At 41.1% G+C, this 27052-nt stretch overlaps 1 pseudogene; it reads right to left on the reverse strand.

The window, feature by feature from the left end:
- Positions 1-10397: 10397 nt before the first annotated feature.
- Positions 10398-12724, reverse strand: LOC113012639 (general transcription factor II-I repeat domain-containing protein 2-like; annotated as a pseudogene).
- Between the last annotated feature and the right edge of the window lie 14328 nt (positions 12725-27052).

The raw sequence follows: 27052 nt of genomic DNA on the forward strand, positions 1-27052 counted from the left end.
TGTCATAACTTTTGTTTTGCGGTAAGCTTTTCTTTGGCTGTCCCTTCTTCACCCTGACCTGTCTTATTTGGCTCAGCAGAACTGAAATATATATCCTGCTGCTTTTACACACGCACTCACATAACGCTCAGCGATGCTCTGCGCGATCAACCTCTCACATGTTTAAGCTTGCTGCGGGAGATTTCACTTGTCATGTTTGCATAGTAAGCTAACGATTGATAAGACGATGTCAGAGGAATTGGTGCACAAATTATCATCACTCACCAATCAGTACGGTCGCTCTCTATACACAGTTCGCGCGATTGCAAAGTGAAAGCAAAAAACAAGCGCAAATTCAAACGCGATTTCAATATGTCACATATTGACAGTGGCTCACCGATGCCAATGACATAATTACCCAGCTACATTTCCAAAAAAATGCAAAAGCATTGACATATATTTTTCCTTCCTACGATAGCCCGACGGGCAGGGCAGAGATAGATTTTGGTAGCCCGACTGGAAAAATCGCTAGCCCCGGGACGTCGGGCTAGCGATATTGCGAGCCCTGTATCTGATTGAGGAATCACTCATCTTTGGAAAAGAGAGTTTATTACAGAGAAATGGCTCTTTCCAAAATAAAAGCTATACTATACGCTTCTTCTGGGCTATATTCTCAGCAGCATATTAAACATATCAGGTCCCCATAAGGAGAATCATGTGCTAACGGCTGTCTAAATGACTCGGGTAAAGTTTGTAGCATGCGTGCTTGTTGTTTTTGTCTGCTTCCACTTGTCTTTGCACTAGGATGATGTCAGCATAAATGTGCAGTAGTGATGGGTCGTTCGCGAACGAAATGGTTCCTTATCGCGAGCCGTCATGTGGTTTTTTTTTTTTCTTTCTCTCACCCTCCCTCCCTCTCTCTCTCTCTCGCAGTTTTTTTCCGCTTCACTCTGCACGCAGCCTTGTGCTTTACGCTGGGCAGAGGGGGGAGGGGCAGTAGTTACACTCAGTAGCACACGAACAGAGCCAGAGGGGGAGAGAGAAAGAGAGCCAGGGACAACAACGTCACATTAGAAAGGTATAGTAATCATCCACAACTATTTTTGGTTGCAGATGATAAAGGATTCAGAAAGTTTATTCATGCAGGTCCATATGACAGAGAATATGCATGTTCTTTTTGTTTTCATATTATAATTTATATTTAATTGTGTTGTGGTTTGCAGTGTTTTGTGTTGTTTTCACTTTAAATTTGTAAAAGGAAAAAGCTGAAAATTTAAATAGTTAAAAGTTGAAATGTGAATAGTTGATTTTTGTATTATATGATTTTTTTATTACATTTTATGTGGCGTGAATAAATAAAAGTATATTTACGGTGGCCCCTAGAGACAAATCACATACAAACTTCAAATCACGTACGAACTCTGAAGCATGTACAAACTCCAAAACACGTAAAAACACGTACAAACTCCAAAACACGTAAAAACACGTACAAACTCCAAAACACGTAAAAACACGTACAAACTCCGAAGCACGTAAAAACTCCGAAGCACATAAAAACTCCGAAGCACATAAAAACTCAAAACACGTACAAAAGACAACAGAAGTGCTCCAGGATGCTGGGCGCAGTGTTGAGCTTTTGTTATCTTGTGGCTACACAAGCCAGCAAGTACCAACGACCGGATTTGGTGTGTGGTAGTAACAGGTAAATGAACATTTTTTTAAATTATTTGAATATATATGAGTGCCTGTGTATAAATACACAAACAATACACATATGCTTTCAATTGTGTAATTTAAGTGATCTAGTAGCTCTGCTTTGGAAGTTCAGTTCATGCTAGAAATGTGTTTTGGAGTTTGTACGTGATTTGTCTCTAGGGGCCACCGCATATATTTATATATAAACATATATAAATAAAACCACTTTTTTTTACGTTAGTAATTCCTTTTGTGCATAATTTTTTCTTATTGTTAATAATAAATAAATTAAAGCAACAAAACAACCTGAAGAGCCGGTTCGGAGCCGAAAGAGCCGGCTCTTTTTAGTGAGCCGAACCGAAAGAGCCGGATCTCTAAAAAGAGCTGGAAATCCCATCACTAATGTGCAGTCATATTCAATGTGTTCCCACTGGTGCTGTCAGCGTAAATCTCATTGAAATGACCTTAACGCCAGAACACGGCAAATCTCCGTTAACGAGCTACCCCGGATCGCCCCGTGCCTGGGGCTGGACGGCCAACACGTTAACGAGCTAACTGCACTAACACACTAGCTCCCACCCATGTAATTGAGCATTGCGTGGCACATCCGACATACTGTTTTCCTTTAGTCCATGACGCGCTTACCTTCAGGGTCATACGTCACATGAAAACCAAAATAGTTCCAAACGCCAGATCTGAATGAGGGTGGGGGAGGTTCAATTTACACAATGGAAGACTTTTGATTTAATAAATAAGCTCAAAATAAGTTGAATTTTGAATATTGAATATTTGAATATTTGTGGGAAAAATCTGATGCTACCACAAGAATGCAAAGTCACACTGGAAACGATGACAGGCTTGCAGCCCTCTGTCTTCCTGGAGTGAGGTGCCTAATCAGTAGCAGTGAGGTGACAGAAGTTGGTGTCTGTAAGAGTGGCCAAACACTGATACTCTGTCCACTTGTGTAGAGTCTAACGGTGTGTTCACACCGAACGCGATAGAGGCGGGCAGAGCGTCAGGCTTACATGTAAAGTCAATGGAAAGGCGCGATGACCCGCGATTGCGGCTCCCGCGAAAATTCGGAAGCAGATTTGCGTCGCCAAAACGCCTGAAACGCGCGTTTCAGGCGTTTTGGCGACGCAAATCTGCTTCCGAATTTTCCCTGAGCTCCTGCTGCTGCACCCACAGGTATGTACAGCAAGCACTGATACCTTTTTAGTCGGTGGGATTGCCTTGTGATGACCTTTACTAAATATCTACAACCAATCTGATTATATCCTGTTTTTGGTTTGTTTGTTTTTTTCAATGTTGAAATTAAAATCTAGTAGCAGCCTTCTCATTTCTTTGTGTTTTGTGCTGTTTTACAGGCCCACAGGGGAGGACGGCTCCGAGGCAGATGAGGGACGTGTCCCAGGACGGTCCATCGGTAGTGGAGCTGGAGCCACACCAGTCTCCAATGGAGCATTTCCTCCTCAGCCTGGTTCCTGCTCTGGAGAGCAGCTGGTCCTTTTTATTCCTGTCTCTCTGTAAATACTTATATTTTATATATTCATGTTTAATGTTTTTCTGTTTGAGAATTTTAATATTATTTCAAATAAATTTTTATAATGACTAATGTCTCAGTTCTACTACACAGCAAATGTTGGCACACGACTTGACACATGTAGAATTTATTTCATATTATACTAATGACAAAATATACTGATACAGTGGGATGCAAAGGTTTGGGCAACCTTGTTAATAGACATCATTTTCCTGTATAAATCGTTGGTTGTTACAATAAACAAATGTCAGTTAAATATCATACAGGAGACACACACAGTGATACTTGAGAAGTGAAAAGAAGTTTACTGGATTTATAGAAAGTGTGCAATAATTGTTTAAACAAAATGAAGCAGGTGCATAAATTTGGGCACCACAAAAAAGAAATGAAATAAATATTTAGTGTATATCAATGTGTGTGTCTCCTATATGATATATGGGGTGCCTTTGTCTGGACGTGCTTCCCATCCAGAGCTGCACAGCACAGAGGGAAGTTCCAGCGCTCCTGGAGTCCCTCTGTGATGGACCGCCAGTCTCCAGGTGAAGGCACAGCCATGAAGTCGTCCACTAGACAGTCCCAGATGGACGTCGCTGCCTGGGGGGTGATCTGGCTCACCATGGACACACCGACTATGAAACTGAATGCTTGGTGCTGAAGGAGTCCCCGGTGACAAGGAACCTGGACAAAATTGTTCAAAATCAGTATTATGTGTACTGCAGTTACAAAATACATTATTCAAATTCCAAAACACTTTTGTGATGTCAGATTTAAATCACAAAACTTAAATCTTACATAAAACATTTTGTAATTATAAGGATAATTACAAAATGTATATTAGATAATATCTAAAACAGTTGTGTTTTGTTTTAACTTTAACATATCATAATTTGATTGGTAGCAACTTTCACAACTACAGTGAGCCAATCACTCATAATTCCTAAACATGTCAATCAGGTAGGAATGAAGTGAGACATTAATAGAAATAAAGAGTTGTGTGTTGACATGTAGCCCTTTCCTTGCTTAAATCATTAATATTTTTGAAAAATTAATCTGTGATAAGACAGCTTATCAAGATAGAACCATGTAACTAAAGATGAACCAAACTGTTCACAGTTTTATCTAACTCTGTTTTAATAAAGGCTGGTGACCCCTGTTATAGAGTCTGACAGCTGCAGGGATTATATACAAATATTCAACTATTCCAGAATTAAACCAGGTCTAAATAAAAAGGAGTGAGTATCACTACAAAGGTTAACTCAGTGGTCCTAATGCTACAGTTTGATATCAGCAAACACCGAGCGCATACATTGATGTGACACCACAGCCATGCTATCATGCAAACACTGATAACAGCATAAATCGAATTAAATCGAGGCTTGATGAGAGCTTCTGAGTATCACTAGAAATATTATAAACAGTCGTCTCTGTACCACAGTTTGCTTTCAGTAAACACCGACAGCATTCACTGTTAGCATAGCACATCCATGTTAGCAGTGTATAAATGGATGGTTTAGCATATTAGCACAGGTATCAATAAAGGACTACCGTATTAAACACTTTTACTAACCTCAGGCAGACGGACAGGCGCTCTGCAGGTGGGATTGAGCGCCTGTAATTGGTGTCTAGGCGGGCGATTCTGGGACCGACACGGGACAGCAGGTCCTCAAACTGGCCGAGTGAATGACGGTGATAGCGCTGGAATCGGCCGTCATCCAGGCGCAGCTCCTGGAGCAAGTGGTGAAACTCACCAAACTGCTCACGCCTCTGGAGGACCTGATGGACCCAGGTACGGCAAGGATGTCCTTTACGCCGCTACTCTGCTCTCCACAGTAAATAGAGAAGGGAGACTCTCTCTTCAAGCGCTAGCTCGACACCTGCCATCTTGCAAAGATACCGGTCTTGCAAAACTTCCTCCCACATCCCTCCCACATTTCCGGTTCACGCGCGTTAAAATATGATATTTTGGGGCGCGATGGATTTTTCTTGGACACGCGTAGAGGTGCGAATGTGCACGCGTCAAGTTAGGGGCGTTTGGGGCTTTTTTCACGCGCCCATCGTGTTCGGTGTGAACACACCGTAAGAAGCTGGAATGCAGGCACACCGGACGAGCTTGTTCTAAAAATACAGAAAAAAACCCAACATTTCATTAGTATTAAGGCATAAAAACTACAAACAAGTTATACAATGAGAAAAATTTAAAATACCTCATACGTGCTGCAGGCCAATAACCAGAATCAAGAGCAATCTCACACCACGTGAGTGTGAGATTGGTGAAGATAGACACAAGCTCAAGTGATGAGGTTTGAATGTCTCAGTTTGGAAACTGAAAAACTCAGAAGACAGCAATACCTGCACAGAGAGACAGAGTAGAAAAAAAAACATAGATTTTTCATCCATAATGTGAATTAAAAGTCATAAAGTGCCAACTAGTTTAATCATTTGAGTGTGGAATTATTTATGAAATAAACAGGATTTAAATTAATCAATTAATTAAATTAAAAGCTCTGACTTGTATTTTGTTTTTATCAAAGATAAAGAATCATAGCTTTCTCTGCTCTGTAGATCACTGGACTCTGACAGGAAGTACAGTTTCCTCAGTATGAGTCATCATTGATGGTTTCAGAGGTGTCGACTGTGGCAGCATAGTGATGGTCTCTAGATAAGGCAGGAGGTCAGGTGATGTGATCTTCTCCATTGAAGACACACTGGTATGGCAGTTCATAAAACAGTAGTGTCTGTGTGGCATGTAGTTATCTGTGCAGTCCAGCACTGATGGATCAGGTTCAGATCGGCAGTTCATGAAGATGATGTTACGATGTTGTTGTTTCAGCTGAGGATGGTGATGTTTGAACGTTTTCCCACAAAGGAAACAGGACTGTGTGTGCCCTGTCGGAAGAAAATAAACCTACAAAACATAAAGTGCTTTTAACACCACCCACCCTCCCCACCCACCCATCTCAGCCCCCAAGAGTCAATATAATGCTGGTATGGGGTGTCAGTTAGTAAATCTACTTAGTGCATCAGAAAGCATGGCCTACACCTAAAGCCCATGCTTTCTGACGTCTTTGCAGCTATTTCCAGCTGCTCAGAGAATTCTGACTTGGCCTTTATCCACCCAAACTCAAACCCACCCGGATAAAGGCCAAGTCAGAAAATTGATGCAGAAACTTTCCATTTACATCTAAATCAGTTTTTATAAAAATTCTTTTACCTGTAAAAAATATTTTTCTCCACTAAATGTATTAATACAGAAATCTCTGGTAGCCTAAGGATAGTTTAAAACTTTTTACATTTTTTTGTACCTGTAAAACATGATCAACAAAAACTCATTTACCGAAAAAACCTTTGATTCTACAAAATCTATTATAATCAAGCAAATATAATTGGCGGTATTTATTCATGTGACCCATAATATATACCTGCATTTATCTGGGATTTATTTGTTTGCTATTTAATATTTTGAAAGCCCTTTGACAGGAAGCTCTCATTTGTTGAGATATATACATCACAGTGAAATAAAGTATCAACAAAAAGAGAGGACAATTTACATCAATGAAAGAATGCATTTAAAAAAAGTAGATTTAGTAATTTAAAACATGAGTATAAAAAATAAATGTTGCTGCACATTTCAGATCAGAGGCATGATAACAGAAAGCAGATCTCCCGGCTCTGCATGAAGTACAGCCATGATTTGGTGAAATGATTAATAACATTGCAATAAGAAAGGGTCTTCTTACAGACAGAGTAGGGAAGACAATTTTTTCAATGAAAAATCTTTTTCATGCTCTACAATCAGCAAACTCTAACAAACATGATCTGTAATTGTTTCAAAACTCACCACACGACTTCATGATTGGCTCGAGGACAGGACACAAAACACAGGGTTGTGGTAACTGTAATATGGACACCTTAATGGAGACATTGCTGTGCCTGAGAAATAAAAATGAGGTCAAGCAGGGTGTTCTTGTCTGTAGTGGCAGAAGTGATCAGCTGTGAATACCCTCTAGACTGAAACTGCTCCAGAATCTATTTTCTTCCACTCTGTAACTGGTTTTCATTAAAATCTCCACACACAATTATTGGGTGACAGTCCATTATTTCAAGTGAATCTAAAAGACTTACCAGGTTTTGCATGAACGGTGTCAAACTGTAGTCAGGGGGTCTGTACACAACTGCAATGAGCGCAGGGAATGGAGCCTGAACCTTCAACACTAAAAACTCAAGATCAGTGACATTATGCAGATACTGTTTTACCTGAACCTGAAAATGATTCCTCAAATACACAACAACTCCACCACCACTTCTGCTGGCCATGTGAGGAAAGTTTGTGTAGGACACATGTCTGTTGCGTTTGAACATGGTGTAGCCGTCCAAATGAAGACTATCTGCAACAAAGGAGCCTTGGAGGTGAGACTCTGTGAGACACAAAACATCTGCTAAACACATTTCATGATGACTCTTGATGTCACTGATGTGAGATGGCAAACCCTCTGTATTGTGATGGATCAGTGTAAGAGTGTCAAGTCTGCTGGCTGTTTCTCTGACCTGAAGAAGAGGCAGCATTTCCTCAATGCTTGCTTGTCTCATGGTTTGGAGGGCTGCAGTTACCTCAGGATTGGCGATAGTCTTAAAGAACACGGGGATTATGACAATTTAACACAATGATCTGAGAAAAATATCTGTTTCTCTCACTTTCACTGTATTCTGATTAAATTTCCAACATTCTTTTAACATTTCAAAAGAAACCTGCAATTTGTCTTTCTTCCACTTCCACTCTGCTCTCCTACACTGACGCCTGACTGCTCGGGTGGATTCATTTAACCAGGGCTGTGGAACACGTTTTGGGCGCCTGGTTTTTAATGGGTTCACAGTGTTCAGGGTCTGAGTACAGGTTTCCTGGAACTGCAAAAGCATCTCATCTGGGGTGGGCCCAATAAGTAATCTCAGGGTCGGTAAAGATTTTCTTTATAAAAGTGGAGCAGAAGAGAGCAGCGGTGGGGTGGAGCGCGAGCTTTAAACTCATGCGCAAGAGAAACAGGTTTGTGATGAGAGAACACTGAATCCCCAATTTCCAAATTAAAAACAGATAAACCATATGATAACACCAGGTCAAGAGTGACTGATGAACACTGAGAAAACCTCCAACCATCAAACCAATTTGAGCTTAAACAGAAACACATGAAAGGTTAATCACCAGAGGTTGTTGCATCAAAAGAGACGACGTCTGTCAAAGTCAGGGGTTAAAAGTGGGACGGTGTTTTTGTTTTGCCAACTATCCACGACACTCTAAACTTCAGGCTGCTCACCTACAGTCAGCCTCCATTGCCCCTTGATGCCCACTCACACTAGTCAGCTTCTACGACAGTGGGTGGGGGTAACTGCAGAGTTACTCTAGTTTTGCATTTTCATTTTCTTCGTTTGTTTTTAATTCAGTTTAGTTTCACTTACGTTCTATTGTGAGTTTATGTATTTCAGTTTAGTTTAGAGAGCAAGAGAGTAATAATAACTAACTGAGGAAATAAAAGTAAAACCCTTCAAAGTGCTGCAGAGAAAGAAAAGATTTCACTCTTGTCAGTCACCTTAAATGATAAAAACTGGACTTCACCACTGCTCTTAACTTGTCTGTCCAATTTAAAATCACTGTCCAACTTAAAACCAAGGTCAGTAATAAAAGGTTTAAGATAAACTTCCAGGGGTCCCAAACCAACAGAGGAGGACTCACAAGGACCACTAGTTCAAAACGCCAACATCTCTGTTTTCTTATCATTAGAATTTAAGAAGTTTAACCCTTTAAAGCCGATCGGACCGGGCATGCTCTGTTTTGCGTAACTATTTTTAAATCCCGGTAGCACTGCAACCACGTAAGCTAGCGCAAAAATTTTTTTTGCATATGAAACCGGAGGAGTTGTACTTACATCTTATGCCATCAGCTTGTCCTAGGTCACGGTTTCCTTCCACATATAGCTTTGCAAAAACTGCATAAAAACCACTTGCAGCAACACAAACATAATATTCCAGAAACACGCTTTGCCGATCTGATCAGCTGTTCATAACACTTCCTATGTTGGAATAGACATCAGCGCGAACTTGCACATATCCTCCATACCTGCCCGAAACCGGAAGTGACGTCGTTTTCGCAGAAATGTAGTGGGGTTTTTTACCATCAGGGCCTCATGAGCCTGTAATTGTGTTTTTAAAAGTTATCTTTGACTTTATGACTTTCTGTGTCGTTTGTGGGATGCTTAGGACTCATATTGCACTGCTGGAAATAGTTTATTTTGATGCACATGCTGCTTTTTTGCAAATTTGCATTATAATATTTATTTTCATTTTTCCTGCAGTGTATAAAAATTGGTGTATTTCAAAAATAAAAGTATGAAGACACTCAAAATAAATTTCTATTTTGTGCAACTTTTTTGTATTTACAGTTTTGAGGGATAAGCCTCTTAAATTTCTCTAACTAGAAATATATGTTAAAAAAACAAAAACGATTTAAATTTTTTTTTGTAGTTTATTGCACTTTTTTGCAATTTATATTACTATGCACTTAATGCATACATATTATTAAAATCTGGGTTATAATGGTTGTATTGATGTAAAGCAACTTGAAATGCTCCCAAAAATGGCTCCACAGCATGTAAAAATATAATATAAGCTCTGGCGGACTTGGTTCTATGGTAGGTCTTAAAGCAGGGGTGTCAAACTCAAATATACAGTGGGCCAAAATTCTAAACTGGAACAAAGTCGCGGGCTAACATTAATATTTATTGAAAAAAATCTTCCTCCAGATATAACAAGGAACCTTTTCTTACAGACTCAAATAAGTTTTGCTGAAAAAATGAATATGGAATAAGCAACGCTTAATACTGAACGATATATAACTTATATAAACATACATAACTTAATATTGCACACATGCAAAATTGAAATTCCAATTAAATAACATATCACTGGAATGCATTTCTTAAATAAAAATTGTATTTGCAGCCTCCTGATTTAAATTTTAGCAGTAAACTTTTTCCCTAGGCTAATAATAAATGTAAAATAAAATAACAATAATAAACCACTTAACTAATAAAAATATTATTAAACGTGAAACCATTCAAGCCCATGTCTGGGAGTAGCAAGACAAATTGCACAAAGAAAATGGTAATTATAGCTCAGTTTGCTACACACTGATCTACTCTGATGCGTCCAAGCCAGATACCTGGCATCTCTTCTTGGATGCTAGTTCCTCAATGTCAGGGCTCAGGCTCTGAGCTGAGGAAATCCTCAGGATCGAGTGAAGGTGTTCATCGGTCAGACGTCTCCTGTGAGATGTTTTGGCCATCTTCATTGAGGAGAATAGTTGCTCACATAGGTAAGTGCTGCCGAACATGGAGAGCATCTGAGCAGCGTGGGTGCGGAGCCCAGGCATTGTGTCAGGGATGAAATGTGGAAATTGTCAAGCGCCCACAGCATCATACTTTGATTTCAGTGTGTCACTACACTGGAGTTCAATCAGCTCCATTTGGAGGTTTGTTGGAGCTTTTGCCACGTCAACTGCAAAAGGATTACTGAGCAATTCAAATTGACATTTCTGGGCGTCAAAGTCGGCAAACCGCCGGGTAAACTCAGTACTGAGTACACAGAGTGTTTCAGCAAACTGTACGCATGGAAACACAGCAGTAGAGATTTGCATGTTCATCGTTTGGCAGCAGGGAAAATGGCCCAGGTTTCCTTGTAGCATCTGATTCTGCCACAGGCACAATTTCGTTTTAAAAGCCCTCACTGCAGCGTACATATCTGTGATGATACGCCCCCGTCCCTGAAGCTGCACTCTTCAGCGCATCGAGATGGCTCGTGATATCACACTTTATGTGTGATACACAGAAACTCTTGCTCCCTGAGCTCAGCTGTGTCTTGCCCTTTGCTTTCCAGAAACTGAAATATTTCCTCGCGTAGCTCGAAACATCTGTTCAGTACTTTCCCTCGGCTTAACCACCTCACCTCCGTGTGATACGGCACGTCTCCGTATTCCGAACCACACTCCTCAAGAAAAGATTTGAATTGGCGGTGATTCAGACCTTTGGCTCTTATAAAGTTAACTACTCGTGTTACTGCGGTCATAACATGTTCCATCTTTAGGGCTTTGCCACAAAGTGATTCTTGATGTATGATGCAGTGATAAACAGTCAGCTCACCTGCACAGTTCTCCGCTCGCATCTTCTCCCGTACCCTGCCCACCAGTCCGCTCCTTTGACCACACATCACTGGTGCACCATCTGTCGTTAACCCCACAAGTTTTTCCCATGGCAACTTCATTTCAGTTAGACATTTGGAAACCTCTTCAAGTATTTCCTTCTCTGTGCTTGTTCCATGCATTGATTTTAATCCTAAAAGTTCTTCCGTAACACAGAGAGTTGAGTCCACACCACGGATGAAGACTGAAAGCTGGGCAGTATCAGAGGCGTCGCTGCTCTCATCCACAGCAAGGGAGAATGCAACGAAACTGTTTCCCTTCTCCATCAGCTGGTTATTTAGATTGTTGGCAAGTTCACGTGTGCGATCAGCTACTGTGTTTCTGCTCAGGCTAACATTTGCCGGGCTGATTTTGCGATCTCTGCTGCCACAACAAAACTAGCCTTTACAGCAGCCTCACTTTGTGATATGGCTTTTTTTGAACATGGTCTGTTGTGAAACAAAACTTCTTTTCATCTCTTCTGCTTTCCGGCGCCTTTGAGTCATGTCCAGGTCCTTGTACTTCTCTTGGTGTTTCGTTTCATAGTGTCGTCTAATGTTGTACTCCTTGGTTAAAGCCACATGAGCTCCACATACAAGACAAACAGGTCTGTCTTTTACAAAAGTAAACAGATATTCTGTCTCCCACCTGTCCAGAAAGCTCCTGTTTTCGTTCTTTCTTTTTGCCATTTTGGGAGAGGTAGCGCGGCAGTATTCGCGCGGTTGCTATGACTACAGTCAACAGAGGAGAGGGCGTTAATGGTGTAAGAAACTACATTCCGGGTTTCTCTGAGGCGTGGGCTTTCATCATCAGAGTTCATCCTTTAACCTATAACAATTAAAATATTCTCAAGTATGATCAACGGTTAATTACGGCACCGGCCGGAGTACCGGGAGCAGTTTGGAAGAACAAAAAGACGCGGAGACTGTTCTAAATTGTCATCCCAAACTAACTCAAAGTTTATTCTTTGTGCAGCAGTTTTTATAGGCAGACAACAAGTTTCAGTTCAGACCCTGCCCACTGGGTGGGGTGGTGTCCTTCGACAGTTGGAATCCTTTGTTCAGCAAGGGCAATAAAGATGCACTCACAAGGCCTATAAATCTTATACAGAGGTCTCCTACATCCGTGAGTTCTGACACCACCCAGATGGTCTTCACATAAACATCTTCTGCAAGGGAGTGATAAGTAAAAGAGTGATTTGTTGGTGTTTTCCCTCCAACCTTAGTATCTACTTTCACACCATAGAATCTTCAGTTGACACAGCAAGAGGAGATGACGTTCAAACAAAGGGCATTGCAGAAACAGGGTCCTTTGTATAATATCATCAAAAACAATACTCAGCAAATGCTACCATGGTATCAAAATATCACAACAAATGGGTCCTGTCCTGGCTGACGCGCCAACAGAGCATTCTGGGAGTTGTAGTATTAGCAGTACATGCGCTGTATAAGACCGGCGGGCCAGCTCTAATAGTAATTTGGTATGGCCTCGCGGGCCAAATGTAATTAGGCTGCGGGCCAAATTTGGCCCGCGGGCCAGAGTTTGACACCTATGTCTTAAAGGGTTAAAGCCAACCAAGCTTTAATGTTATTTAGACATGTCAAGAGAGGTTTTATGGAGATGCCATCCTTCTGCTTTAGTGGCAAATACATTTAACAGTCATCAGTGGAACAATGAAAAGAGATCCCATGCCTTTTAAGGGTGAAACCCAAAGGCAATACATACAGTAACAAGAGCCCTAAACTTGACCCCTGTGGGACGCCACATGACAGAGAAGCAGAAGATGATTTGGAACCGAGAAGCTGACAGAGAAAGTTCTGTTTGCCAAATAAGACTAAACCAATTAAGTTCAGTGCCACCAATAACCACTACATCCTTTAATCAAGATAATAGGATGTTGTCGTCTACTGTGTCAAAAGCAGCAGTCAGGTCAAGCAAGACCAGAACAGCGTGGTTACCAGAATAAAAACCTTTAAGAATGCAGATTCTGTGCTATAAAGGGTTTTAAATCCTGATTGAAAAACCTCAAGGATGCCATTACATCTATAAAATATTTCAGTTGACACAAAACATTTTTCTCTAACACTTGGAAAGAAAATGCAGCTTGGAAATCGGTCTATAATTAGCTAAAACTGTGTGATCAAGGCCAGGTTTCTTAAGCAGTGGCTGCCCTACTGCATGTTTGAAAATTGCAGGAACCACACCAGAGGACAGACTGCTGTTAATAATGTCAAGGACAGACTGCCCTATACTAGGAAAGATTTCTTTTAAAAATCGTGGAGGGAAAGGATCCTGGAGGAACCTGCGGGGTTAATATGACACCCCCCAGGGCAGCTGTGGCTACAACCGTAGCTTGCCTCCACCAGTGTGTGAATGCGAGAGTGAATGAATAGTGGCATTGTAAAGTGCTTTGGGTGCCTTGAAAAGCGCTATATAAATCCAATCCATTATTATTATTAAAATCAGCAGTGCAAGGGACAGAGACAGAGGGGTCAGAGTCAGGAGCTGTGATAAGAGGCCTGGTGGTGCCGACCTTTTCAATAAAAGATGATCATCATGTCTGGCGATTATACCTCAGCAGAGACTTTGTTTGGTGAATGACACAGGTCAGAAATAATAGAAGCAAACTTCAGAGTGACAGACAAGCAACCACGCACACCAGCGCCATCTTGTTACCAGTCAGGTGTGAAGAACAGTTGGACCAAAGGTTCATTCAAGACTTTTTATGTGAAGGGAAGGAGTTTAAACTGGATTCTGGATTTATCAGAAAATCAGTTCAGTTCAGTCTGTTTCAGGATGGCTGAGTGGTCTAAGGTGCTGTGTTTAGTGCTCACTCTCCCCTGGAGGTGTGGGTTTGAATCCCACTTTTAGCAGTTTCTGCTTCATTGTCTTTCTCGGTGTTCACATCTCCTCATTCCTGAAATGGTCTGCTCACATTCACGTCCAGTCCAAAAAGGCTAGGCAAGCGCCTGTACCGTCTCCGACAACTCAGGAAGTTAGCAGGTTTTTCCAGTGGTCCTCAGAACTTTCTATTCAGGCGCTGTGGAGAGCATCCTCACACAGAACATCACTTCCTGGTGTGGGAATAACTGTGTCCAGGATTGAAAAGCAGAGTGAGTTTGAATTGAATTCTCTTATTTAATCTAAAATAAAACTCTGTGTTATCTTGTTAACATGAATAACAAATAATTACCTTAGAAAAACTTTTTGGAGAATTCAAATGGTAAACAATAAGAACAAGGCCAACAACATCCTTCATATCAGATCTGTTAGCTGTCCCTGTATGAGGGACTATGGGAACATGTGTGCAGCTGCAGAGATTCTTTCAAATGGAGCCTAAACAGCATGTGGCAGCTGAGAGGCTCTATAGACAACACGTGGGCTCGTCCAGGATTTGAACCCGGGACCTCTCACACCCAAAGTGAGACTCTGATGCCACACAAATTATTTGTGCCGCTCCAAAAATAATTTCTGTCCACTATGAGATGAAGGAGAACAACAGCCTGATACCTGCAGGCCTGACAACAGGAGATGTATCACTGCTGTAACACCTGTAACATTCAGCAGTCGTCTCATTGTTCTGACACACACAACAAACGTATTGACTACACTACACACTAACTACACAAGATTTGTGCTAAACGTGGCAAATCTCTCACATCTCAAACACGCCGTCACTCCTAAAACTTCCCCCTCCCTAAACAACTGTTGCAATATCATTTTTACCTATGAAGCGCCTTGAGGCGACTTTTGTTGTGATTTGGCGCTATATAAATAAAGTTGACTTGAATTGAATTTTTTGATTGGTTGACATGGTACATCTTTCGACCAATAGGAAAGGGTGGGGTTTTTGTTTTTTTTTGCTCACAGGCTTTCGAGCGTTTTCCTTATAAAACGCCGTTTTTACCGTTTCTCCCTGCAGTAAATATAAACAACGATAGTATTCAGGAAGAAAACCAATTCAGGTTGGATTTTTTTGTGCGCAACACAGATGTACTGTGCGCAGAGACCGTGCCTGCAGTGCGCAATTGCTCACGCCTGCAGCTTAGAGGGAACATTGGTCAGGCGTCAGTGTAGGAGAGCAGAGTGGAAGTGGAAGGAAGACAAATTGCAGGTTTCTTTTGAAATGTTAAAAGAATGTTGGAAATTTGATCAGAATACAGTGAAAGTGAGAGAAACAGATATTTTTCTCAGATCATTGTGTTAAATTGTCATAATCCCCGTGTTCTCTTTAACATTATCAGCTCTACTCTAAACAACCCTGAAAGCCTCTGCTGACACATGTAATCAGTTCCTTTCTTTCTTTGTAAACAAGGTCGAGTCTGTCAGGTCAGCAATAGTTCTTCCTACAGATGACCCATCAGTGTTTATTCCATGACTGTAAACATGTTTCCATTTGTCACTTCAGTCTTTACTCTGAAATACAGGAAATGACATCATGGCTCCAAATCTTTGTCGTTCAAACAATTCTTTATTTAACTTTTTTTTAACTTTATTTAAGAACTTTAATAAAATACATTCAATAAAAACTTGAACAACAGGAAACTGATTTTTCATCCAACCACTGAAAAAAAAGGTAACCACTGAACACAAACACTACAGAAGAACAATTTATAAAGATTAAAATGGAACTACAGGAACATTTTGATTCATAGCCTCATTAGATCTTTAAGGAGAGCCGATCTGAACTCTGTGGAGCCTGATCTCCAGGGTTTTAAGTTGGACTCTGAAACCAGAAGAGGATGTTTCTCTCTCTTCAGATTCGCTGTCGTCCTGTGATGGGAACGATTTCAGCCCTGCATGATCGCGCTGATGTTTGCACAGAGCAGATAATGAAGTGAATGTTTTGGCACATTGGTAACAGTGAAACAGTTTATTAGTAACGTGGGATTGTTTGTGTGCAGAGTATGAACTGAGATTACTGAAGCTCTTGTCACACTGCTCACAGCTGTAGTTTCCTTCCATGTGTGCACGTTCATGCTCGTTACGATTACTTGAATGTGAGAAGCTTTTGTCACAGTGTCTGCACTTGTATGGTTTCTCTCCTGTGTGGACTCGTTTGTGTGTTTTAAGGTCACCTGCAGTGGTGAAGGATGACCCACACTGATCACAGAGATGCTTTTTGACCCCACTGTGAAAGAGTTCATGTCGTTTTAAGTCACCTGACGTGGGGAAGCTTCTCCCACATTCTTTGCCGTATTTCAGTTTGTCGCCAGTGTGTTTACGTTGATGTATTTTTAGGCCGGCTTGCTGACTGAAAGTCTAAAATACTTAGTCATTTGTTTAATTGTAATTTAGCATTATATAACTCACATATAAAACTATCAATTGTAATTTTAAATGGTTTAAAAGCATGTAGAAGAGCATATTTAGGCAAGTACATTTCTCCTTTTGTTATCAAGAAGCACAGACAAAAAGGAAAAAAAAACTGAATCATTGGTCATTGGTCCTCACCAATGCCAAAACGAAATCTACGCCCACTGTCTCTTCCATTGCCGTTTCACTCCAAACGTAACAAATGTCCAACTCAGACACTGTTCTCAATTTGCATTCACACACAGTGAAGTTGCAGCTTGTTGGAAACGCATTTCCATCCATCCAGTCATGATGATGGTGTTTTCTCCTTGCTGATGCCTTTTGCACATACTGCTGTTGCTGCTCGACCCCTCGCTGCTCAGGATACTGCTGTTGTCTCTTGACCTGCCATGTTGTTGCTTTTGGATCTGCATTTCGCGACAGTCAAGTGGAGGGTGCATCTGTCCTCTCAGTAAGTGAGTGAGACAGTAGACAGTGGTGAGGAGGGCTGTGCGAAAGCAAAAACACATAAATATGCCTGACACCCGTAAACGAAGCAGCATCTGGCTGCAGTTTAAAGACTTTTTTGTCTGTCTTGGTCTTGGTCTCGGTCTTGGTCTCGTCTCAACTTCGTCTCATCTTGGACTTGGTCTCGTCTCGACTTCGTCTCATCTTGGTCTTGGTCTCGGTCTTGGTCTCGTCTCAACTTCGTCTCATCTTGGACTTGGTCTCGTCTCGACTTCGTCTCATCTTGGTCTCGGTCTTGGTCTCGTCTCGACTTCGTCTCATCTTGGTCTTGGTCTCAGTCTTGGTCTCGTCTCAACTTCGTCTCATCTTGGACTTGGTCTCGTCTCGACTTCGTCTCATCTTGGTCTCGGTCTTGGTCTCGTCTCGACTTCGTCTCATCTTGAACTTGGTCTTGGTCTCGTCTCGACTTCGTCTCGACTTGTTCTTAGTCTTGTCTTGGTCTCGATACCCTCTGGTCTTGGTCTTGGTTTAGGCGGTCTTGACTGCAAGTGTAGTTGCACCAGTGGTGCCATGAGCAGTATCTATCTGCTGCTCATCAGCTGCTATGCCGTGGTTATTGTCACAATGTGGTGTATTTGGATCACTCAATCCTAAGTGGATATGATCCAGGATTGGATGTTTTGTATAAAATTTGAAAGGAACAATTGTTCCTTTCCCCTTTGCTGTGTACTCTGCTGATGCTGTTTTCAAAACCTACCACACTCATGTACAGTATCAGTGTCACACTGAGATATTTCAAAGATAATAATAATACATTTTTGTCAATGGAAAATTGTATTTAGTAGTCAGTATAATCTTTTAGTGATATAAGTTTGCATATGGTAGAATACTGCATGTAGTTATTTGTATTAGGAAATATTCAACCATGTATACTTAGAGGCATATAATCAATTGTGTGTGATCTCTAACAGGCTGCAGGCTTGGGGTGCACTCCAGGAATGCACCCCCACATCCTGGGAGCATGAGAGAGTTCGTACCTTGTTTTATTGTTTTACGGCAGGATTAACGTAGCTATGTCTGTTTTAGTTTAAGTGCTTCTTTACATATAGATGAACTGTTGGATTTTCCAGACCAGCAGGTTAAGGGAAGTTGTTTATGGGGTCACACTCTGAACACACACACACACACACACACACACACACACACACACACACACACACACACATTGGAATGCTGATCCACTGAGAAGTGATGCACACACACACACGCTGATGCAATGAAGAATGCTTTGCTTATGCTGATATGCAAAATGCTGCACACAAACATCCCAATGCATAATTTTTATGAGGAGCCATTGATTACCATTGATTACTTAGAATGTGTTATATGTCACCCAGAGAGCATTTATGTAGATTTAAGGAATAAGGTCTAAAACGGTTTGGTTATGAAAACAATGTCTGTGCGTGATGTCTGTTTATGGCTCAAGGCCTTGACTGAATTCTTTGCTGTGCTTCACACAGCCCTGATGAGGAACAGTGGTACAGAGTGAAGATGATGAATTAATAGTGTAAGTTTAGGTTGGAGTACGGCATTTTCTGTGATTGAGATTTAATTCAAGGAGGAAAAAAGGTGTTACGGCACCTGAGGTTCTCATTCCCACACAATATTGTCCCGGCAGGAAGCAAAATGTTCCTGTGAATTTCTGGTTGATTGTTTGGTTTTGCTTAGCGCTAGCTTGATGTTATCAGTGAGCTTTGGCTTGTGTTCTTTCTCGTAAGCGAGAGAGGGATAGTATTAGGCTTGGACATGTCTGCAACGGGCCCTAGTTGGTGTTATTTTAGTAGTATTTTGTTGGTTATGTCTGTTTTCGTTTTTGTTACAGTGCACTGAGAAAAAACATCTGAGAGGTGTGATCCACCGGTGGTGATATGTTGATATTTTGTGAGTTCATGATTTAACAATCAGCTCTTTAAACCAGGCCTGAAAGATTGAAATTTAAAGCGCTATGAAATATTCTTACAAAAACAGTTGCAAAGTGTGTTTCTCCATGATTGTAATTGGCTTGGGAGAAATTCACTTATAGGGAACACTGATCACATGAGAAGTCCTTAGTCTAAAAAGGATTGCAGCGGGTCAATCCAGAATAAAAGAACAAAGAATTGTTTTCCTTTTAAAATGATGACGTCATCTTGCTGGTGATGGAGGCTCGAATAGGTTGCGCGGGAGACTCCATTATCAGCAACATCTGGTATGAATGTGTGTGGAGGTATGCATGTGAATGGACTGTGATGGACTGACGACTAAAAGCTTTGACTGACTTGATACTGAGACAATGACTGCACCCACTTTAGGATTAGTAAATGCCAATAAACAATTCACCCAGCCGGCAAGAGAAGGGTGGATGCTTCGCTTTGTTTTGTTTTTTCAGGAGCAGGAGGATAAGAGAGACTGGAGGAGGAGACTCTAGCTTCACATAAGTATGAACTGCAGACTTAACACTGTGGTTGCTGATTTTGAGTTACCGATGTTTGCATCAAGAAAACTGTGCTATATTAGCTGTGTTTTGATTAAGGTATCATGTTATATTATTGGGAATGCCAAATGCTACAGTGGAGAAAAACTTTTGATATCACTCATGACTGGAATATGTTACTATTAACCATAGCAGGCCACTGTAAAAAGTCAATTAAATTTTATAGAGGAGAATCGCCAAAATTTAACAATACCTATGAATGACTGGCCACATTCAGAATAGAGATATGCAATAATAAACATTGGTCCACGTGATTTAGGTTCTCGCTTGAAATAGTAAGTTATTAAATGTAGAATATAATTGACAGGGACATTTGATAGGATGTGGTACTGCAAAAGAACAAGAGCAAAGTAAATAAAGAAAATATTGTGTTTAGTTTGGATAAATTCAAATTAAAATGTACGATTACACTCAGAGGATCGATATGAAATAAAACATATGCAAAATTTGTATGAAGTACATGACTGATAACTGTTCTGTCCTGAGCTTTTGTTTCTATAGCACCCACTTGACCACACCAACAGTTTCTCGCCACCAACAGGGGGTATTTGCAAAGAATAAGGAGGAATGTCATCAAAACTGGGAAAGGTAAGCCCCGAAGGGGGTGATGACACCATAACTTTCACTTATGGTCAAATTCTTAAAATTTGACCCCAAACTTGAAAATTCTTCAAACATTTAGAGACAGAGTGGATAAACATAATGTCGCAAACCACATAAGGATGGAGCATTTGAATCGATAAGATGGTGAAATAACACGCAGTAAAATGTGGATCATGTTGATTATGTTTATTCCAGTGTGCAGAGGAGTCAATTCCCTTCACAAAGTTTATAAATTCACTTGAACCAAAATTAGGAGCACCCACTGCTGCAAGAGTTAATAGTCACAATACCCAAGGATAAGCACAAGAGCATGACGGATATGATGGGACTGGGATTTTGCCACACTTAATTATTGCAGACACAACTAGAACTATAACTGAAACTAATCAAAACTAAACTAAACTAGCAAACAATTAGTAAAAACTGATTAAAACTGATATAAAATTGAAAATCTGAAGTCGAAGCTAAATAAAAATAAAAACTAATGAAAATTGCAAAACTATTACAACCCTGGTCCAGACTAAGATGGCGTTGGACATCTTCAGGGCAGAAAAGGGTTGGTGTGACCAAGGGGTGGTTTGGCTTGTTGTATGTACATTTCAAAATGTTACAGCTCTGGATGGACCAGTTACCAGGGCATGGAAGGATGACAGATTTCATTACATGAGGAGAAGGGAAATTTCCGGGATTGAGGATCCTCTGGGATGACAAGGCTGGAGCAACGCTCCAATGAATTGACACATGGGAGTGTGTCAAAAAGGGGGAGTTGAGTCCGAACATCAAACAATGGTTTTATGAACATCTTATGACGTTATTTCTGTGTTTAATAATTTAGCTATGGTAAAACTTAAGCTTATAATGTGTTAGACTTAGAAAGGGTTCACAAATTTTTGATTTCTTTTACACACACATAGATTATGATTAGAATAAGTCCCTGGGTCAGAGAGTCCTGAACATAATATTTTAAACCAAATTTGAATCATTAGAACAACAATGGATAACAATATTAGATTATCAAGGCTAGGGAGAGAGGTGTTTTGGTTTTCTGTCTCTTGCAGAGAAAGGAACAGACACCAGACGGGGACACGGAGATGTGAGGACCCTTCACAGCAGAGACAGATGTAGGGACTGCCGAGACAGCAACTGGGGTCAAGTGTCATGGCGTTTGGGCTCCTGGAGAAGATGGATCCCACAAACACAGCAATAACCATGAAGGGGTTGGCGAAAACCAGGAACACCAGACGAACGAGGTTCAAGAGGTTCTTGGCAAAAAGGGGGACACGGCGGTGATCCCAAAACACACAGATCTTTGTTTGAACTCAGGGCCGAATAATCCCCAGAACTGTGCAATGACTAAAGGGTGGTCTAACCCCGGAGGTCGAAGAAAGAAGCTGAGAATCACCCAACTGGAAGACACTGGTAGCTGCAGCAATAAAAATAAAGGTTAAAAGCTCCTTAGACAGAGGTTCTAGTCTAAATACGTTTGAAAGGTATAAGGGGGCATTAAAAAGGGGGTGGAAAACTGGAGCACCAAAATAAAGCTGTGGGAGAATTGGGGAGTGATGGGAGTGTCATCTGTAACTGCTGTTATGGTTGTAAATCTTTTGAGTTAAAAGAACATATTCACATATTAGTTTATTAGATAAGTGTGCATCACTCTGTATCCTTGATCTGCTGTGAATGTGTTACATGCTTAATTGTTGAATCATGAAGAGAAGATTGTAAGCAGGAGACTCTGTGTCTAAGATAGGGGAGATAGACAGACCACATTCCACACCCCCACCTTACAGAAAGCAGAGAAACAACTGTCGAGGTCATAACTTAGGCGCTGTAACAGAGAAAGAATGTGATGTTTTGGCTTTTACGACTAGATGGGGGCCACTAGAGACTATAAAAAGCTGAGCAACCCGTCACCATTTTGAGACTTGCTGTGACCCTCTTCAGGCATGTCTCCCCATCATGATGGTCCTTATGCTCTTAAGTGTTGAATTGTATGGAAATAAATGATTGTTGATTGAGCATAAATACACCGAGTATTGTCCTTCCTTCAGCCCAAAGATTCAAAGAATTGGGAGATTTCAACAGGATCCACTAAGGTTTTTGAAATTCCGTCATATTTTGTTTGAGATATCTTTTTTCTCTGCTGATCAAACTGGAGAGTCTCACTGTAATGTGCCGGCGAGTCACACTCAATTTTGTTTTTAGTTTGGAAACTGAACAGACTTTCAGTAAAAATAATGATTCAGCAATGTACAAAGTTGGGAACTAATACATTTATAACTATTTTCTAAAGGATCATTTAATGCCACTACAGGCAAGCTAAAGTCTAGCTATCATTTCATAATTCCCACAGCAAAAGTGAGGTGACAGGTGACCACAATGTGGGAACAAGACTGAATTAAGACTGGAAACCTGCACCATCATCTCATCCATCCTCTCAGTTTGGAAAGTAGACCTACACCATTGTCTCAAAGGTATACTCTTCTGTTGAATAATTTGTTAGTTTGTTAAAAACCGACAGAGGAAGCTGTACAAACACATCACATGTCAGTTGTCAGCAGAAGTGTAGAGAGGACAAAATGTAAGCGCTGAGAACTTCAGAACCTGAGATTTGTCCAGATTTGTAGAGGGACAGATCAGATTTATTTTGTTTATATCATTTTCAGTCTTTCAAAATTAGAAAAGGCAGAATTTGTGTTGTTCAAACACACTGATTCCACAAAAAGACACAAATGTGGAATTGCCTAGCAAACAGTTACAGAGCAACAGGATGATAATTATATGTGAAGAGATCTTTTTTAAAATATAGCTTCATGCTTGCATTTACATCTGTGACCATCGGAGGGCAGTAAGCACTCATTAGTCAGTTCCTCTTTACTGACGTCAGCGTTTCTGTCAGTTTAATATCTGTGTTCAAATATGTTTCAAATAAGTTCAGTATTCCAACATTGAAATGAACTTCATCATCTCAGCTGAACTGAGCTTCAGAGAAACACTGCATACTGATGTCTGTGAAGGTTCTCAGTCATCCAGGTCATCGTAGTCAAAGGAGCTTGCAAAGAAAAGCGTCTGGACTTCTTTAAGTTGCTTGAAGACGTTTCACCTCTCATCCGAGAAGCTTCTTCAGTTCTAAGGTCAAATGGTGGAGAGTCCCAGATATAAACCCAGTGGGAGTATCCCCCCACAGAGGGACAAAAGGACCCCCTGATGATCCTCTAATCGCCTGAGCCAAGGTGTGAAAATGGGTGTGGGTCCCAATCAGCTAGGGTTTCGGGTGAGCTCATTGTGAAACCTTGACCCACCTTATCATGTGATTTCTTGAGATCAAATGGCCCAGGATGTGAGTGGGCGTTAAGGTGTCTGGGGAGGGAACTCAAAACTGGATTATAGATGGCAGACAGTTGGTGTTGTAAACCACCGCCTCTGTTCAAAGATAGTCGCTCACAGTGGTCATAAACGGCTTCTTTCACTCCTCTTTCAAACCATCTGTCCTCTCTGTCCAAAATGTGAACATTGGCATCCTCAAAAGAGTGACCTTTGTCCTTAAGATGCAGATGGACAGCTGAGGCTTGTCCTGTGGAGGTGGCTCTTCTATGTTGTGCCATGCGCTTGTGAAGTGGCTGTTTGGTCTCTCCAATGTAGAGGTCTGGACATTCCTCGCTGCACTGTACAGCATACACCACGTTGTTAAGTTTGTGTTTTAAAGTTTTGTCTTTCGGGTGAACCAGTTTTTGTCTGAGCGTGTTGCTGGGTCTGAAATGCACCGGGATGTCATGCTTGGAGAAAACTCTCCTGAGTTTCTCTGATACACCGGCTACACAGGGGATGACAATGTTGTTGCGTCTGTCTTTCTTATCCTCCCTCGCTGGTGTCTGATCTTCTTTTCTGTTCCTCATTGCATACTGATATTCACTGTGAAGCTTTGACAGAAAAACAGTTTAAAACATCAAGTGATTGAATCCATGAATCTAAAAATGTGTGTCTGAGTGAAAGAGACAGACGTGTACAGACTGAACTATCTGTTCAACAATCAGAGTGTTAGAGGAAACTAATATGACACTCTTTAAACTAAACTACACACAGACACACTGAGGAACCACATGAGACTGTAAATCCAGGATAAAGAGGTTCAGTGAATGTGGTGTGGAAGGTGTGGAGGTGGATCAGAGAGTCAGAGGAGACTCTGTAGAAGGACCAGTGCCAGCAGGACAGTCCACACACACTGCTACTCTGTTAGAGACAGAGGAGGAGGAGGAGGAGGAGGAGATGGATATCTTCTGGTTATTGTGCCAAACAGAGTAACCAGCATCTCCAGAGCAGAACAGACTCCAGGACTTATTATTCTTTCCAAAGACACAGTCCGTATATTTAACCTGCTTTCTGATTCTTCTCAAATATATAAAAATGTTTCCTCGTCCACTCGACCTCCCAGTAACAGCGACCAGTCAGACCATCTCTACACAGCAGCTGTTCACAAACATCAAATCTGTCTGGATGATCAGGATATGACTGAACCTCCTCCACATGTGTCACCTTCCTGTTGTTGTCAGACAGTTGGAGCTTTGTGTTCACTGTGTTTGTGTCGATTGCAGTTATTGATCCATCATCTGTTCATTGATTGACCCTTTGATGATGACTCCTGACATCAGAATGATGAAGATGGTTGAATGTGTGCTGCTTTGTTTTCATGAATCCCATTAAAAACACACTTACACTTCCTCAGACCTGGTCTCAACCATCGGACTCCAGCAGGCTCCACCCTGAAAGGAGGAGGGGGGTCAGAGCAGCACAGTCAGCATGCACACATGGACATTACATGGCTCTCATACACACACTGTTACACACTGATAAAGGAACAGTCCAACATTTTGACACATAGATGTTTCAACTTCAAAAGTGTGGTGCTCCAACAAGATGGACGTATAACAACGAGCTCCTCAAGTCGGTTTGGACAAACTACCTCCTATCAACGTATATAACACTGATACTGTTCCAATCAAAGTATGGTTGGAAGGAGAAAGCTAAGCAGTCAGATGATGACTAAAAAACCGACCGATACACAAGAAATCCCAGAAGTGACCAAGTCCACTGGACACGAGGAAAAAGACGACAGCAGAGAAACCATGCTAGCTGGAGCTAGAACGGATCAAAATGCTCTGTTACAAGCTCTGACAATGCTCCGTACAGAGTTTTAAAAAATTTTAAACGAGAAATCAGACGCGATTTGGACGAATTTAAAAACTATGTCAAGAAAGTTTTGAAAGAAGACTTTTATGGAGTTTAAAGGTGAAGTTATGCAGGAACTCCAGAGTCAAAAAAACAATATAGCAGAGGCACAAACCCACATAGCTGACATGGAGTTGGCCTGCTTGGAGATGAAAGAAACGCTGCTGGCAGTTGTGAAAGAAAACTCGCAGATGCGGGATGAGGTTATTGATCTTGAGAGCTGCTCAAGAAGAACTAATATGAGGATTTACGGGGTGCCGTTGGGAAAAGAAGGAAGATCTGTCACTGAATTTGTTAACGAGCTCTTTAAACGCCACCTGACCCTGCCAGAGGGACTTGAGCTCCGTATTCAGCGGGCACATAGAGCACCGATGCCAAAGTTGCCTGCTGTCTCTTCCCCGAGATCAGTAATTGTTAACTTTCTGGAGTTTCAAGTTAAAGAATTGGTCTTAAGGAAATCATGGCAACAGAAGATTGAGATTAACGGCAAAAGACATTACTTCGATAACAATTACGCAATAGATGTTATGGAGAAGCGTATGGCATATGGGCCCATTAAAGCAGCTCTGAAGGAAAAGGGGATCCGATACCAGACACCCTATACAAAGATGGGGGTGTATTGGGATACCGGTCTGGTGATTTACAGCACAGCAGCACGAGACCTGACTCGACGTGGATTCAGGGTGAAAGTGACGACAAAAGTGAACTTTGTAGTGGCTGCAGAGGAGCGATTGAATGCAGCGCTATCATGGAAACGTACCGCTGCCACTTTAGATAGCACAGCTCAACGTGTGAGGGAGAGGCTGTCGGAATTCAGATGAGACACAGACCTACAGAACTGCAATGGATGAAAGGATATAGGCTACGTTGTAGGGTGAATTTAAACATTATTACTATTTTCTTACTTTAAAGGAGATTTACTTTTGTATTGTAGAGTATTAGCCTAATATACCTAACTGAGTCAAACGAGTTATAATGACTCACGACTTAAGTTTAATAGGTCAGTAAAACCGATAAGTGTCTTGTTGTAACCACCAAATGTTGGACAATTCTAGTTTTTGTGGGTTTATTCTCACAGCTAGGGAGGGCCCACACTGTAGTGAGGCACAAACCCCTCCTCCCACCAACAGGGACTATACAGGATGGATAAGTACATCCCCTTTTTTTTGAAGTCACTGTACAATTGTTATTTTTTTTGTTATTTGTTATTTTTTGTTTCTGTTTTTTATGTTTGGAGTTGGACTGCAGCTTGAACTCATTAGAAATGATAGATCATAATATTAAACTACTGACGTTGAATATTAATGGTCTAAATAATCCAATGAAGCATCAGGAGGTAATGACCAAATTAAAGAAAGGTAAGTCACAGATTTTTTTTTTTTTTACAAGAAACCCATCTGTCTAATCTGGAAAGTGGAAACTTAAGAAGTTTGGATATGCTAATGCATTTTACAGTTCATATCATCATGGATGTAGAAATTTCAGTGAA

The sequence above is a fragment of the Astatotilapia calliptera genome, chromosome 19 (genome assembly GCF_900246225.1).
Source record: "Astatotilapia calliptera chromosome 19, fAstCal1.2, whole genome shotgun sequence".
NCBI lineage: Eukaryota > Metazoa > Chordata > Actinopteri > Cichliformes > Cichlidae > Astatotilapia > Astatotilapia calliptera.